The sequence below is a fragment of the Mercenaria mercenaria genome, chromosome 3 (genome assembly GCF_021730395.1).
Source record: "Mercenaria mercenaria strain notata chromosome 3, MADL_Memer_1, whole genome shotgun sequence".
In the NCBI taxonomy this organism is placed as follows: Eukaryota; Metazoa; Mollusca; class Bivalvia; order Venerida; family Veneridae; genus Mercenaria; species Mercenaria mercenaria.
In genome coordinates, this window is record NC_069363.1 from 89,823,338 (window position 1) to 89,842,738 (window position 19,401).

Consider the following 19,401-nt stretch of genomic DNA (forward strand, 5'->3'; position numbering starts at 1 on the left):
TGCTCTGCTACTTTTATCCGAACGAACTGGGATGTCTTTAAATCCGTCAGTCGAACAGTGTCTGCTATTATTTTGCTTCGTTTCATTTTATGCTTCCAGGGGATTTCTAGCTGAGTAACACTGCAATACTGGAATGTTGGTGTTTTTTGTTGTTGTTGTTTCGTTTAATCATTGTAATTATCACACAAGACATTATGGTAAATGTACATAAAGACAATAATATACAGATACATATGTAAATATATATAAAACAGCAAACTATCATTACATCAAGACATATATAATACTACTGTACATTAAGATACATTCGATAACTTTGCAAAGGTGCGATAATACAAAAGGGTTGTTGTTGTTAAAGCTTTATTTGCGACAACAATATTGTACTCAACCAATAATGTTTTATTCTCTATATAATAAGTCTTGAATCGAATTCGAATGCCACTTCTATCAAGGTGTATCTGTACAATTAACTTAAAAATTTCTGTTATTATTCATGAAGTCTTATCAGTCCTTAGTAGCTTCTCCATCCGTGATGATTTCCCGAAGAAATGTATCATAGCATGAGGGTCGTAGAGACAAAGGACATCATTTATTCTGTGGGGGCAATATTCACGTTATGACCATGTACACTCTAGGCTATTTATGTGTTTGAGCAATCAAAAAAAATGACTGAATGCTACCGGATCGATATTTACATGGAACAGTCTGCTATATAGAAAACATAATACATGATTATTACTGTTTTATGCCAATATGGATCAAAGAGTAATGGTAACGGCGTGTTTACAATCGCGCTAAATACAGAGTGAATCTGCCTAGGGAAGTAGTAAGCTGTTCAGGAATATGATTTCACAGTATTTCTGTTAACAAAAAAAATGTTGGCTCTTGTGATATATAAATTAAAGTATACAAAATACATCTACTCATGTAAATATGAACATTCATAAAATAAATTCCGTATTGTAATATGTTAAAAGCCAATCCTAGTACCATTTATGTGTCATGATATTTTTTTCTTTTATATTCATGACCCGGTTTTTTACAAAGTTCAAATAAAAATACTAACAACAGTGAGGTGAGTCTTATATAATTGCAAACAACTGGCAATGACATTGTTTTTTCTTTTAAATCATTTTTGATGATGTTACTGAAGGTTACTGTAACATTAGCTGGATCTGAGGTTTCGTAGATTTGCGCGCTTTGGGTGATCAGGTCTGACAAAATCTTCTCGAGTCGAATACAACATTCCAGATCAAGCTACTATTATAATAACGCTATATTACGAAGACAGAGATAGAGGATATTTGTTTGTTTCAGTGAAATATCAATTTTATTTCACAAGAGAGCATCAAAAACTGATATTTTCACGAGTGGCGTAGCCACGAGTGAAAATGACTTTTTTGTGCTCACGAGTGAAATAAAACTGATATTTCACTGACACAAACAAATTTTCTTTTTATTTTATGTGTAAAACTCTTCTTTTGTTGCGTAGTTTGTAAAATGTCGAAAACCGCGGGAAAGGTCAGCAGATAGCATAACACAAATGACGTCATTTTAACGACGTCATCGTGATTATGGTCCCCGGTATTAATAACGCTCGATATACAATTTGACTTCAATCACGACGGAGGACCGGAACTAGTTTGGCAAAAACAGTTAAAAATAAAAATGATATTCTACCGTTTCAAAACTGTGGATTATCACTTTTATTTCACTGAGAAAACTCTATAATTCGCTGGAAAACATAGAATAAGTTTATTTGTTGTGATCCCATACTTCAGCCATCTATTAGTTCAAGCTGTGACTATCAAAAGCAATAGTCTACGTGTTTTTATCGGAATACTGGTATTTACTAAACATGTTATCAGTCAACAATTACTACAAATATCAATGTCTACGTCAATTTCAAATTAAAATGTTAGTATATCTTGTTAAATTGGTTGATGTCCGATTATTATCATGAACGTTTCACAAAACCTGATCAAGTTGGACTTATTTTGCAATAGATGTTATTGAAACGTATTACATAATTCTTTGGTGATTTTCCCCTTGTATTTAACATAATGCATTATTTGGGAGTTTTGCAAATTAAACCTAACGTGCCTTACGTCAAATAATACCAAAGCAGTATGAGTTTTCATTATATTTCAGTACAACTGAAATCGAAAAACAGCACAGTTTGTTAAAATAAGTGAAAGAGACCAGCGAGTTTAGGATTAAAACTCTATTAAAATATTAGCGGTTTTGTTGATGATCTTTAATGGCCTTGGGGTATATATAAACAGTGAATTCGAAGGAATGTTAATTATTTTTATAAAAAAAACTATACCATTTTTTGATGTTGCCATCAATGTGCATTTACCACGAAGTCTATGTTTTTTATTCCGAGACGTTCTATGTTGACCTGATCGTTGTTTGACCTTATTTTGTTAATTTTATGTTCTAGACCCGATCAACATTGTCTCCAGTCTAACGACAGTGCCACAGGCTTGTCATAAAAAGCGTATCCAATACAGCTTTTTGGCGTCGTAAAATGAATAATTAACTCTGTCATTTACGAAATACTGCGAAGAGTATTTGTCAGGGAGAAGCCGGGAGACGTATATATGATTAGATTTAACAGTTATGCAATACATTCAACCGACCGGCTGTATTTTTAATCTGAAGTGAACTGTTGGCTTGATATACCAAATTACGATGATTAATTTATTATTGCAAATGTTCAATATGCGCAACAATTATTTATTAAGTTTATTTATTCTCATAAGAATAAAAATAATTCTTCATCAATGACTATGTTATGAACATTTACATTTATCTATATTACGGTATAATATGGATACCCCGAACGATGCACACTATATACATGTATTGTGTTTTTTCTGGATAGCATAAAATCTATGGAACATATACTTTTAAAAATAGGTTGGTCGAAAACTGTTCACTTTCGTCGATAATGTTACAGACGTATTTTTGATACATCACTGCTTCGGTAGCCTCATGGTAGAGCATCAGCTTCCAGCGCAGCAGATCGTGGGTTCGCAACCTGACCGAATCATTCTAATGACGTGAAAAAAATACTAGAATTTTCCACGCTTGATGCTATGCATTAAGAGGATAATTCTAGGAATGGTCAGTCCTGTCTCAGTATAATATGACTTGATGGAGTATTATGTCACGTGTCTACGGTATTTTAATGAGATAGCACTATAAGTTGGGCACTTCTGACATATCGCATTGGTCTATATTCCACATATTCATGTAGTGTAACGCAATTTATTGGAGACAATTCAGCATAAATCACATTTGTGCCAATTAAGCTAGATTGCGACCCTGCTTGTAATAAAAAGGCAATAAATAGTTAGCTTCATTCAATAAATATGTATCATATTTACTTCACTCTTCTGTTAGAAGTCAATAAATCGGCACTTTTTCTTGTGAATAGATGGCTTTGCCATTTTCTAATGTAGATCAATAATTTTCCGGCTAAAAGAACTTTTTGGTATCTAAAACAGAACATCTAATTACGTATAGTTTTTATGTTATACACCAGCTCTGATGAAATAAGAGTACAATGATAGGCAAGTATCAGGTTTGTCATTTAATATATCCACAAAAGGTTATTGTTATTCTGTAAAACAACACAAAAGAGATCTTATCATAAGATGATCCAATTAATCAAAACAAATCGTCAGCAGATGTTGCCCTTTGCTTTTGTAACACATTAACAAAAGATATTCAACCATATTCGTATTACTTTACAACACGCATTCTGGACAAAATCCACAGTCGACTATGTGTTATGAAATGAAAGCTATAGTCAGTAACGTAATATACAATTGGTGTCGTTTGTGCACGTGTATATAGGTGCATTTGTATTTGATTTTCGTTCTATAACGACTGATTCTAAGGTAAGACATTTTACTTTTGCCAATTTACAGAACGCGGTCTATGTCCTTCTGGTTGAATAAAAATAAAACTTGTTAAAAACTTGTGAAAACTTGTTATATGGTTATAAAGCTAATTCAGTAAAGTAAGTTATAAAACAAAATGAATGTACAAAAATGATAAATGAAGTTTTATTCATCTACAGGGAAGTAACAAATACTATGTGATAGAATTTGGAATAAGGAATTTGAGCCCTCTTCGATAATCTGTCTTTTCTGTTGACCGAGTCACATTTTTTAAGTAATAGACGTAGACAGCTATTAAAAGAATCTAATGAAACTAATACATTGACAGGATGTAATTAAAAGCTATAAATTATTATTTACCTTATTGTTTGCGTATATAATAAACCGTTTGAAATTATTTTATTAAAAAAAATCACCGTTTTTTTGTTTATAGCCATTTATTTTGAATACTAAAGCCAAGTTACATACAATCTGGCCAGTGGCCAGTTCTACACTGCTTTCGCACCGTATTGGATTTCCTCGACCGTCAAAATGGCGCTGCCCATTTGTGCAAAACTGTTTTGGAAAAAGTTAAAATAAAAGAACTAAAACCTAAACAAGTTGACGTTTCTCATGAAATAACGAAGGGAAAGATTGTTTGGTTTAGGGCTGATCACCACTAATTGCGACTTCTTTACTTCATATAAAATCCACTTACTTTATAACGGTTTTTCGACATTTTCTAGCATATCAGATTTTGAGAGACTTATATTCCCATAAAGAACTACATGTATATCGTTACTTTAGAAAAACAAAAAGAAAAGGAGGATGTTAAATTTTATATAAGAAAACTACGGTTCGTTGAATACACCCGTTGAATTTACTCTTTTTCGCTCCTTTCAATTTCTCTTTTCGAGACATTAAATTCTTACGCCTCCATTTTTTACAAGCATACGTTAGGAACATGCCGAAATCGATAGAATGCTAAGTGATATATACTGAAACGCGATAGAGTAAAAAAAAAAACACGATGCTATTGAGAAAGGGCACGAGAAGAGGGAGAAAGATTAGCACTATTTATATTTTGACTACTTGTGACTAGACCAGCAGAGGCTTATATTTGATTTGATAGTGATCTGCCTTAACTTTCAATGCGGTCGTCATAAGAATTATAAACGCGTGTTAATCACTCTTAAAAAAAATTGGAATCCCAGGCTCATGAGGCTACATACAGATTTTTTTGGACTTATACTTTCACTTTCAAAAACTTGAAAGCAAGGCGTTGATTGGTTAGTGGAAAGGTTGCGAGAAGGTGACCTCCAACGGGTCACTGTCAGATCCTCATGCGTAGCGTTATTGAGGCGATGATTTTAATCAGATTGAGTTACATAACGGATAAATGAGAAAAGCTATATTTACCAACAGTTTTTCAAAAAGGGGGCACAAAAACAAAATTTAATCAATATATATTCATGGAATGAATATCACATACACTTCTTTCGCTTTACAAAAGGAGCCTGTTATTTGATTTATCCTAACTAAGTGTTATATAGAATTAGCAAAATAGTGTGCGTTCTTTACTGAGACACCTACTCAATCGTGCTGATTGAGCACATCATTAGCCTCTGAAAATGATATATGATCCACGGCATTTCTGTTTAATGGAGTAGAAAAATCACATAAAATCATCCTTTATATCGTCCAAGATAAAATCATCAGCACTCATTAAGTAGTTTTCTTGTATTTCAAAAAAAAAAGTAGGCACCAATTTTAATTTGCCCTGAACAATATTTGGCAAAAACGCCTAATATTCCTAGACAGAGTTCAAACTTCAATGAGGGTTCAAATAAAAAATAGTTTCTATCGTATATCTACCAAGTATTTTAAGCTATTGTTTTTGGAGGTATTATCTTTCAAACATGAGCTTTTTTGCCCGATTTCCCATCGAAAATGGTCATTTCGTACAGTTAAAACCACCTTCCTTTGGAAACGGTGTTTTCCTATGGGAAACATATGGGTCAATTATCCCGTGGGAATTTCTCATTGCATTATTGTTTCTATTTTCAGCTGAAAATAAATAAATCATCGTAATTTGTATTTAATAAAGACCATTTTATTTTTCTGTCTTGTACAAACTGTAGAATAATAAATTTCAATTTTCCTACGGGAAACCATTCCCATGAGAATCCTAGATTGGTTTCCCATGGGTCTCCCAAAGGAAATATTCACATGGGAATTATTTCTATAATAGTGGTTTCTTATGGGATATGTTTCCAATTTGAAAGGCTTTCCGTGGAAAAGGAAGAAAAAATAATTGTAAACGTTTCTTGAAAATTAGATTTAAATATAAACACAAAGTACGTAATATGCGCAGTGGAGTACAGAAGAGGGACGCTGGCATGTAACGTCAATTGATATGAAATTTAAGTAATATGTTCCCAATTTCAAAAGGACAAATGCAAACGTCCACGCTATTAATGTAACAATTTATAAAAGCACTATCGACATAATTATGTTCTCATTACCAAGACACGTTTCCCCAAGCGTTGTTGCAATGCGTAACGGCTGCATTTTGACTTTGATTTCCGACTTTTTTTTAAGCTGCATCATTGATAATTTATCGTCATTAATGTTGAAACGAGTGATATTTGCAGACAAAAGTTACACAAATACAAAAATAGAGCCCATTGAGACAGTGCTTGCCATCACACAATATTTCAATATTTGTGATGTTCGAGATTGTTGTCTGTTTCATCAGTTCAGAAACAATTAATGCATTGAAAAATATCCCTAAAGTACATTATATGTAGGTATAAGAATATAAACATGCGACAAATATGACCTAAATTATTTAACTATAAACCTCGAATGTAAGCATCTGTCATAGCCTGAACTTATATAAATGTGTATCATTTCCGTATAGATACTGAATAATATAGGCCATATAATGCAATTTAGCTGTAAAAATCTGCGATAGTCCCAATGTCATGTAAATTGGTTTATTACCTAGAATGTCTATAGATCATGTTCTGGTCACAAGGCATTGCTAAACACTCGTGACAATGGAAGAGAACTGTTATCCGATGCGTCTTTTCAGCACTAGAAGCAAAGTTTCGTAACCTATGTCTCTTCTAATGAACTCTCAACTTTGGTAATATTTAAGACAATTGGAAAACACGATACAAATAATCCCCAGAAATGTCACCAGACACGACATCCACAACCATGCTATGAATGTATAGAGCCTATTTTGTGTTTCTGTGTACGATCGAAATATGTTTCACTAATGCAAAATACAGCTTCCATAATGTTTATATTTGATACTTTTATTTGATCATAAGCGATTTACAGACTCCTTTAATAATATGATGGGAAAATGTTGATCTATCAAGATTAATATTGTAAGTTTGATTCACCTATGTTTTAACTGAAGTATAATTATTATCTTCTAGTCAAAGTCTTGCGCGTTCAGGTGATTTGAAATGATAGACAAAACCATTATTTTAAACAAATTGATTGCCGTTCTAGACACACTAATAAAATCTGTAAAAAATGCTTTGGAAGCATACACAGTAATAGCAGACTCGGTTTGACAGAGTCTGTTTACTGAAATGTGCAATACCTCTCACGCCCCCTAACACTGGCTTAAGCGCAACATGCCCTTTTTAATTTGTTTGTTTCCTTTCAAATATGTGGGAAAGTAACTTTCAGCTGTAAAATTTAGTGATGTTGTTTCATATTTTCTTATTAAAACAAGGCTTTTTACAATTCCACCAGTAGAACTTTCAGTAAAACCTTTAGGTTTAAAAGCGTGACTAAAACACAGCAAAGCAAATATCAAAAAATAAAAGTGTAATTCCGAGAACAAACAAAACTTGTAATCATATCGATTGCCAGAAAGTTTTCACTACTCAATTAAATTCTACTATTCTTTGGTCATGAAGATTGTTGTCGTACGGGAAAATCCCCTTACATTGCAAATATGAAATTTATAAAACTAATAACGCTATGTTCGTGTTCCATTACACATGTAACAATAGAGACAAGGAAGAGATCTAAATGTAGTTTAAGGAGAGCAGATCGTTTGCTAATAACTTAAAAGCGTTGAACACCCTGATATTAAATGAGCCTTGGCTCCAACTCTGGTTCCAAGCGCCTTCTCTGTGTCGCTGGCTCCTCCTCTGGGCCAAAAATACATAGACGGCAGTAATCCGCCATCAAATCACGTTCATTATACACTAATAAGACATTCTTTTCAACAACATACGAACAATTGCTTTGAAATCTCTGACTTGTGAAAATTAGGGCGAAGTACATAGACGTATGTCCACTTTCGGTTTAATTCGGTCCTATTTCACAACTTTCAAACGTTCTCACGTCCAGAAATGCATTCGCTCTGCAGATCGACCTGCATACATAAGAAGTTTAACCAATTCTGAGTGGAATAACATTGCCCCTTTTTTGAAATAAGGACTTAAATTTGTTACAAAAAGTAAAAAAACAAACTCACCCTATGTCTTTGTTTACATTTCTCGTGTAGTTCCAGTGATTAGCGCCGCCTCGGAAGCATCACTGGCTCTTTTTTCAACTCACCTCCATAAAGAGTTGGAGCCAGTGTTTACAGCCCGTGTATAAATTATAAAAGAATTATCATCAAAGTAAGTCATAATTATTAGATTTCGATATGCAAGAATTTAATATGATCAAAGAAAATGCAATAATTTTGGAGCTGAAATGTCAATTCGACCTATCATACTGGGTTTATTTCATTTGGCATTCAACTGTCTTCCGAATTGCTAAACATCTGAAATAAAGCTAAATATAGAACAATGTGACACTTTTATGTACTACCCTGTCATACGCAAATAACTACGTGAACTGAAATTTGACATAAAATCCACGAAAACTAGTATTTCCTTTCTTATTCTTGAAAATAAATTTTCATTCATTGGTATTGATGATGGTGTCAATTTTCTGAGGCATTGTTGTTAAGATGCATTATCTAACCAAGCAATAACTGATAAATACTGTACCGCTATTAGCACGTTTGACTTATGTCATGCAAACTTTAATATGTATCGCATGTTTTGACTGGTTTGCCTGTTATAACATCTGCAGATTCCCGACAGATTGGCTGCTGCCCGTATCACCGCCCCTCTTTATATTCATATTTTTATATTTGATTTTATTTTATTTTATTTCCTCTTGTTATGTATTTCCGACTAGCTTTTTTAGATGTTATAGGGTATGGGTTCCTTTAAGGACGATGATAAAAATTTGTTTGCAGAATTTAATAATGTCATCATAATCATGATATATCATCATCATAATGACGTCATAGTTTCATCATCCTGAAAGATGTATAATTTCCAGTCCAAAAATATATATATGCACAAGTATAAATGAGGAACCTATGTAAACAAGAAGTAACCAGTGCTGTGATTGGATGTTATGGGTCACGTGCAGATACTTATTAACTGAAAAAGTTATTCCCCTTTAAGTAGAAAAAGTATAAAGTATGGAAGGCTGGGAATGTCAAACGTTACTATAAAAGGAAAATCAAATACAAACGAAGTATTTTAGGATTGTAATATATCATTTATTTGTACTCTACGACACCCGGGCCTGATGGGACTAGGGTACCAACGTAGCTAGATGGATTCTGTGGATGAATCGTGCGTTCACCTTCTTGTAGCAAAAACGTATAAACAATAACTGAATAATAAGCGAACATGTACTCTGACATTCCTTTTGATTCTGTTTATAGAGTCGTAAAACAAGTTTAGCCATGGAACGCACATACGTAAAGACGTGTTTTGAAACGTTTGATCTCTTGCCTGAAAGATCTTTACTCTCAACTTTAAACGACAGTAACAACATTTTTATACTAGAGTTATTATTACTCTATAGAGTAAGCTGCATAAAATTTAATACATGAGTTGCGCCATGAGAAAACCAACATAGTGCATTTGCGATCCGCGCAGTCTGGTCAGGATCCATGCTGTTCGATAACGGTTTCTCTAATTGCAAAATGCTTTGAAAGCGAACAGTATGGATCCTGGCTAGACTGCGCGTGTGCGCTGGCTGGTCTGGATTCATGCTGGTCGAAAATGCACTATGTTGGTTTTCTCATGGTGCGGCTCTCGTGATATGGCACGCTTACATTTGTCATACTCAAATGGGAAATTGGTTTAATAAAACTAAAGATAACAGAATTTGCAAAATAGTAGCCGCTGCAATACCCATTGTTATACCTGTTTATAATGTAATTGTTTAAATGTCATAAATTGAACTGTAAATTGAATTTTTATTATTTAAATAATATTGATCGTTCTTTATGACGCTGTCTTTAGACAGACAGAGGTTGTCAGCCTGAAAGGAACATTACAGAAACAGATTAAATTGGTGATTATCCAACCTGCCTGTTTTATGTGTATACATGAAACTCTTTTTAATTATCTAATCTATTGAAAACTCACTTTTTCGTTTGTCAGTTCTAGAAATGGGTATGTTAAGAAGTCTTTTCCTCTGCTTCATTTTAACCAGAAAGGTTCTTTATTATCGCACGTAATCGGTTCTGATAACTGAACACCTCATTAATCTCTTAAGATGAGCCGTGCCATGGGAAAAGCAACATAGTGGCTTTGCGACCAGCATGGATCTAGACCAGCCTGCGCATCCGCGCAGTCTGGTCAGGATCCATGCTGTTCGCTAACAGTTTCTCTAATTGCAGTAGGCTTTAAAAGCGAACAGCAAGTATCCTGACCAGACTGCGCGGATGCGCAGGCTGGTCTGGATCCATGCTGGTCGCAAACCCACTATGTTGGTTTTCTCATGGCACGACTCATTAATAAACTATTTTCCACTGTTTCTAAGTAAATGAGTAGAAAACCACATGCAATCATCCTGGTTTACGTCAGTAATACTCTCTCCATCATTTACGTAATAATTGTCCTATATTCCAGAGAATTACTGATACAAGCTGTGACAATAAATCAGCATCAATATCAATGTATTATGTTCACTGTTGTCATCGGACACGATTTTGGTCTACATTTTATCGGTTTGTAAAACAAACAAATAAGCTTATCAACATGAAATCAGCCACATAAAAGTAAGCAAAGTAAGCTCTATTTTGTGTAAGTACTTTCGATCTCTTCATAGCCTGTCTTCAATATCTGGACACGCAAAAGATAAAAGGTAAGGATAGATTTCCCGGAAGCACAGAGCACACCAAACGCAGCCATAGAGCCATACATCGCAAAGTAGGCCCATAACAAAAAGAAGCTGTAACGGAAGAATATTGTAGACACTCAAAACCAGCCTCAGAAAAGTTTAGAATAAATAATATTTGAAAACGACATCTTACGCGTAAAAGGAATTTGCCGCTTATTTATTGTGTCACAATACCTCAAATTGAACTTGGATGCTGACTTCAAGAAAGTAACAGTATTGATTGAAAGGCGTTATTAAAACTTACTGATTTACCAGTTTCGTTTGTCCTTATCTTGCAAATATATCCAGTGATGAAAATAAAATCCACAGGAGCCGCCTTTGTTTAAAATTAAGATTAGTAAAGTTTAAATGAATTTGGAGTCTAACGGAAAAGTAGAATACGTGTCAGAAAGGTAACTAAATTTTGTAAAAACTTAAATAAAAATCAAGATTGCACTGAGTCTAGGAAAAAGCATAATGATAGTCAACGAGGTAAATTTTACTACAATCGTTTCGACCACCTAATAGTTAAAAAACTATTTTAAAAATAAAAAAGAGCAATATTTCAACATCATTATAGGTTGTGTAATTTGGAAAACAATAATCATTACGAGTTTAGTGATATCATTGTTTAATTACTTCAAGTAATTTGAACCAAATATAGAGTTACAATATTTAATTGCGTCAATAAATGTTCAAGCCTTGCCCTTGCCCAAAATATTTCTTTCCTGATGGCAGTCACATGATAACGCCAAGCAATTACCACCTCCGCTATAAGCAAACCCCACTCCAAAAACATTTCTTCTCCAATGGAACCTGATTGTTACAAAATGTTTACAGTGTCTGTTTCATACATTTCAATTGAAATTTCTATGGTTATAAGTGAATATGTCTGTCAACGTATCCAATGTTATTTGTATTCCGTTATGTTGCGATATACAAAAAAAAAACATTTTAGTAAACATTTCGCTGTTGACATTATTGTGCTTGGTTATCATGTAAGTTTCATACAATACAATAAAAAGTCAGTTAAGTTTCTGCATCATTTTATCTTATTGGCATTTAGGTACTCAAGTGAGTCTTGGTTTCATTTTATATGAACTGTTCGTAAGTTATCGATGCAATAACTCTCGGAAACCCACAGAACGCATTTATAACATTTAAGATTGAACAACGCCTAACCCTGTCTTTGAACGTGCATATAGCACTGGACGTCAGTCTGTTTGATCTTTGAATTGAACACTGTCTTGCCGAGTTTGAAATCGGGCTTTCTGTCAGTAAAATTCAACTAGTTATGAAACTAATGTCCCCACCTTTTGATTAATAATGTGTATATTTACAAGATGATGTGTAAACAATTTTCGTAACCACTGAGATATAGATAGAAATGAAAACAATGAAATGAAATTGACTAAAAGTAATCTTTCTCACACATGTTGTTTTAGTTAGTCTCGGGTACTGCATACTTTTGTTTTAGAAAAAGACAAGCATTCAAGTTCAGTTTAGACTCATCCCACAACTTTGCTAATTCAGTTTCTTTGTTGCCCGCAGTCCTAAGGATATCTGACATCTTTGAACGAAATTCCTGACAGTTTGATTACAACACATTTAATTTTGAAAAACAGCTTATATGGTGACATCATCACTGCCTTTTGACGTAGGTTATATGGGGATAAAAAGTTAGCAAGTTTTCGGTAATAGCTCAAGTATTCTGTTTTTTTGAAATCTAGAATAGAATTTCAAAACAGTTATTGGCATGAAGTCTGCCATATGTCAGTACACTATGTTCGTTGCAATAATGACTCAGATTCCAACTGATAATACAATATGAATCCTTATAAGTCAATACCGTTGTAATAAGGTCACGACTTGGTGTGTGCTATAAGAAATTCAAACGATGCATATTTGGTTAATACTTTAAACTATTAAAGAACACTCTTACTGAGGATGTTAACGTAATGTTTCGTGAACTATATGCCTAGAAAACACTTCATACACATTTAACAAAATGATTTTTTTACAATTTCCATTTTTCTCTGTTTGTTATTATCATATGATTCCATACTCGTCGCCAGTCCAAAGTTCGTGCTTTTCACCAGTCGCAAGCTCAACACAAACTTTGAGAAAAACATAGAACTTTATTTCTAATGTCATTTAATAAAACACTTATGGAATGGCTTGTCAGTCAAAAGTAAACACAATATCCCCTCTGTCTTTTTAATAAACTATTTGAAACAAAACATGCTTGCATGATTATTTTTATATAATATGTGGCTAATCAAAGTGATTACAATGTATATTAAATTTCATAAGATTGAACAAAATCCTACAGTATACAAAAATCTAGGTTTTCAATGCGGCCTTTCAATTTCCTTATATATAAAATGTTATTTAAAATGTATCTTTTTTATTTAGATGGTCAAAAAAGTGTTGCTTTGTTTCAGGCACATTTAGCACGCACAAGATTCCATCGTATAACATGGTGCAATGTCATTAATTGACATCAGTTTAGATATAATTACCCTGAAATCACAGGACTACGTTAGCATGAACTGTTAGTATTTATTGTCATTAAAAGAAAAGTTCGAAGAAGACACAAAAATTGTAATCCCTGGTTTTCAAAGAGTTTTCATCGTAAAATTGTCTAAGTCATTTGAGGTCGGTTTTTAACTAAGGTGTATACTAATTTGAGTCTTTTTAGGGTTATTGCACATATTTTTCAGTTCAATATAACTGTATAACATGAACAGATGCCTGGTATAGTCTGTAGTATCCTAATTCTCTAATCAGTGCATTAGAGCTTTGTTAAATCTAAATCCCCATTGACGTTAACTTTTGTACTTCTACAGCTATGATATGACATTTGTTTAATAGAAGTTTTTGACAAAAATACACGTCAACACTTAAAATCCATGACAACCAGTGGTAACTACAGATACAACAGCATCTAAACAAGCTGAACGCCTCTTTTCTCTCCAGCTGTGAGTGAATGTTCTTCTTCCGGTACAGTTGATATTGTTGCCAACATTTTCTTTTTCTTCTTTAATCTGTCGTTTCTTTCTAAATATTCATCATAATATTCAATCTCTTGACCACGCCCTTGTTTCTTTATCTGGGTTGCAATAAGCACCATTAGCGCCATGGCGTAGAACATAATCACTATGACAACATATAATAACTCATTTAATTGGCTGTCACGGTAAATTTCCTTACTAGCTACTCCAACGATAGTTCCATTTAGGGAATTTATCACTTGTAATTCGGACTGTGATATTTTGCTCGTATTTACGAACAAATGTATGGATGGCTTCGACATTTTCGAAAGTAGATCAGTGATTATCTAAAGAATTCACGTTTTTCAAAGTCCGTAAATCATCTATGACAATAGATTTCGAGTATATGACAATAGATTTCGAGTATCACAATAACATATCCTTAAACACCACTTGACATATAAAGCTTTGAATGAAGTAATGTTAAAACTGTGTATTTTCATATAACCATCCTTTAGGAAAGCGTATGTTCCAGTGCAAGAAAGCTTATCAGTAACACCTGTAGTCTTTGTTGGTATGGCCTATCGACAGGTGATAGGACGCTGACCATTTCAAAACGTCATTTGGTTACACATTCCTGAAATAAAACAAGAAGTTCAATACTTTGAAAACGGTTAAGTAGTACATTATTGTATACTTATATCTATTTCGAATTAAGTTAAACACGAAACACTAATATTTTCGAAATTGACATCTGAATTACATATTGTAAGAGTGACGTCACATGATTTTTTTTATTTTCTTTTCGTCAGTATTATCTGTTTTATTCTTGATATAGAAGAACTTCATGATATTTATATAGCAACAGCATTGTGATACGTATGTTATAAAAATGTTAGCTGTGCACTGAGAAATAGGCACTGTTTCCATAGCGGAATAATATTGCGGTCCTTAAGGCGCGCAATATTTCTGTTGCAGAACTCGTGCATATTTCTAGATACAAAGCTACTAACCTATCAGTATTTGGTTTGCCTGAAAGCGTGCTTGGCTTATATCACTTGTGTACTATTTTCTTCATTAAAATCTCTTTATCCGTTTATAGAAACACGCGTGATAAAAAGTTATAAAACTGACGACAGAATTTGAATGAATTGCGCTGCCTACTCGTATATCAACCTGTTATTAGTATCAGAAGTGTGACGCCAAATCATTAATATAAGACAGATGTGAAAAAGGAAGCTGCTAGTGCGTTTGCAAATTCTATTCTTTGCCTATCAGCCCTATTAAACATATAGTGTACGGGGTTGATCAAGAAATAATGTAATCGCGTACAATAAAGAGAAAGCAACAAAATTCATACCCAAATATTCGCATTTTGTTGACGCTTATTAAATTGAACTTTTTAATTGATAATATCTCCTGTAACACGCATTAATGTACATTTTCATTTCTTTTGAATTAAATTTTTCATCATTTGCATAACAATATTTCCACAGTAACTAAGTGCAATAAGTTCTAATATCATTTGTGAAATATCGAACAGCTGGTTATTCTACATTTCTCAAATCAGTTCATGTAAACGGTGGTAACTGTTAGCCAATCAATATCAATTATTTTCTCATTTTCAGGATAATGTTCACAACCGTTGCTGGAATCTATAAGACCGTCAATACAAATATCATATTGAAAGTTTATTAAATTGAAGTTCTCATATTCTTTATCAACTGCATTATTTGTCCTCATATCTTTCTAAAATAACTGTATATTCCACATATCTGTATTAAAAGTTCAAAATAAAAAAATGAGCAAGGCTGAAAATACCATTTTTTAAAAGTAATTTAGTACATGTACTTGTAAACCAATGAAAGCGTTTGTAAATATGTAAATATCTGTCCAAACTTTACGTAACGTTTCACTAAAGAACAAGGATAAATACCAAACAGGGAATTCCACATTCCAAAAACGCAACTCACAGCACGCACATGTGCACACTGCCAACACACACACTCATATACAAAGCAAACACACGAGGACAAAACGAACAAATAAAGGAACACAGCGAGGCACCGCCTTCGAACGGTCAGTGGCAGAAACACCACTGCCCAGGGAGCTTAAACCTGTTTATGGTGCGCACCCAACGTTACTCTTAACCCACCATGTTCCAAAGTCACGGGGCAGTGTAAATAAAAGCGTTAAAAGAAGAATGTACGACTGTTAATGTTATTACTAAAAACAAACCATCAACTGAACCGAGTTATGTTCATGCATTAGACTAGGTCATTGATTTTTCAAGAGCCGTAACAATCTTCCTACGAAAAGCATATTATTCTAATAGCCTGGAAGAAGAAAATGTTGATGGGCTTTGTCACCTTCTAATGATATCAGGCTTGTAACAGTAATATGTAATATTGGAGATAATAAGAAATGTCTGCCAGAATGGAAAATGACTGTATTTGGATAATTGTCTCGGTTTGACATTCCGATAATTTAAAACATATTATGTTATGTTATGTTATGTTATGTTATGTTACGTTATGTTCAGCATTACCTACATTTACTTTGAATTAAAACAATATATTTGAATGCGGTCTAGACAGACTCTAGGGAAATGTAATATTTGCTGGAACGGTTAAGCTCCCGAAACAATTCCTCAAATGTTGTATAAAACGCAGTCAAGTAAGTTTATAACAGAGTGTGAGTCTGCGTATGAGAACATAAACCCATAAAAACGAATTCTAATATATTGATTGAACTCCATGTTACCAAAGGTCTAGAACATATCAAAAAATAAAAAATTAATCCGGCTACAGGGAGAATTTTTATGACCACCAAACATCACTTAATGTCTACTGTTGCGATAGTTAATAAAAATCTATGATGAAATCCCCTGAAAGTATAAAATTCAGCCAAGCAAAATAGTAGCAGACTCAGTCTGAGGGAGTCTGTACAAAAGAGCAAATAACACGTGCATGATTTCCCCACGCCCACTGAAGCAGACTTTAGCGTAATTGTGTCACACATAAAGATTGTATGAAAGCAATGACTCAAAAGGACCAAAAATATAACAACACCGAGTCCTAGTACAGGTAGACGTTTTACGGCAGTCACATCGCACTTCAATACAACTGTTATAAAAGATAATAAAATATTTAATAAAAGATACTTAAGAAACAACCAAGCAAGTTTATGAAAGGCTATGAAATGTGCAACACCACTCTGGCCACATAGCAACGGTTTATACTGAACTCTATTATACATAAATATTGAATGGATTCAATATTGAATGGATTCAATGGTCCAAAATGACCAGACCAAAAATATATCATCACCGAGTCCTAAATACTTCTTTATTTATATATATGTAGTATTTTATCAGGTTCTTCATAGATATTATAAATCAAAAAGAATATATTTTTGTATAGCATGACAATGTCTCGGAATACTCGAATATCAAAATTATTTCGATATAACATGTATTAATGGTATCCCCTTCATAGAGCCTGATTTATTTAATGCGGTTTCCATATCATAAAATTGCACAATATGAAATTACATGTTTTTATCTTTTTTTAATATTTTGTTCAGCGTAAATATTTCAACTCCCATCTAAGTTCAGTTATGAGAAGCTAAATCTATTTTGAATTACACATCCGCAACTAGATTGCTCCTATCTTTGATTAAATGGGATTAGATATCGTTACAAAGAGTAATTACATCGCTAGGTTATCATGCAATGTTCAAACAATAACGTCGAATTACTCTGTCATATTTGTGCTATGAACTTCCATCATCTTTTATAAATACTGCAAAGGTTTAATACTGGAATTAGAAATTTAACAGTGTATCTTTAACTCAGTTGCTTTCTGCTTTCAATGATCACGGACTCTGGAAAACAAGCGGAAAATGAAATAAAACATACCCAGGGAAAAGTCATGGAATATGAAAATTTGGATAAAATAAGGAAATTATCATCAGAAAATTTACAAAAAAAATGTTGGGGATTGACGTCACAGACTACTGTTTGTGTTTCTTCCTCTCATTATTAAAGCAATTATATTCTATGAAAATAAACTAAAACAATATAAAGAATAAACATCAAATGATTGTTACATGTCATAATTTAAAGACCTTGGCCTCATGGTGTGAAGGTCTGTTTGTAAGAGGACGATGACGATCAGGGAAAACTACCTTTCAGTCAGGAGAAATTGGTTAATAATCATGGAATTTTACTTTTGAATTTCTGTGTCCCCTCACTCCCCTTCCTATCTCTACCTAAACTCTGACTATATCAAATTAAACCACTTTCTTTACGCCTATGAAAAAGGATGTATCCTGTGATAATCTGTGGCTGGTGGGCGGAGCAGACGGCGTCTATTAAAGTTGTCCGCTCTCTTGAGGAATTCTTATCTGATGTTTACCAAACTTTATTGTAATGTTGATTGGCACAATTTCTTGACCATATTCGATAACCAGCTGAATTGTTTTAGAGGTTCTGGAGTTATGTCCCTTAAAATCTAAAGTGTCCACCATCTAACTTGACTTGTCTTTATCCAATGTTCACCATTCATGGTTACAATGTTTATTGACGTAATATGTTGTAAAACTTTGATAACCAGTCGGATATTCCTAGTCACTCTTGAGTTATGGTCCTTGAATTTCTTAAAATTGTGAAAAGTGACAGTGTCTATTCTAAAACTTAACAATTCTTATACAGTATTCACAAAACTTAGACAGAATGTTCAAGGGCATAAAATTTTGGCCAAGTTTGATAAATATAGGTACATAGTCTTCGTTGCTCTCGAGGTACGGCCCCTGAATTGATCGACAGTGAGAAATATGGCAGCTAGTCTACTTAATAAGTAGTGTTTTGTTTTGCGTTCTTTTTGAAACGGAATTTTATTCGGTGCATGGTTATGCCGTAGACCTTTATGGTCGCCATGCTTGAGTTTAAATTGTTCATAAATATATTTTAGATTGCTATATAATTAATGTCTTTCGTTGTTTTTGATAAATCTTCATATATACTGGACCGAAAGAGCAACAATTATTTTGCCATTACAACAAACAACTTGGTTACAAATCTAATAAAAAAATGTATTTGTTTTTTTTCCAGTGCTGTGGTCTCAAATAGTTATGATGTCATAATATTATGACAACCTTGCTTAAGGTCATTATCTATTTTGGCCACGTCCAAAAGTTGTTTTTTATCGCTTATAAATCTTCATATATACTGGACCGAAAGAGCAACAATTATTTTGCCATTACAACAAACAACTTGGTTACAAATCTAAAAAAAAATG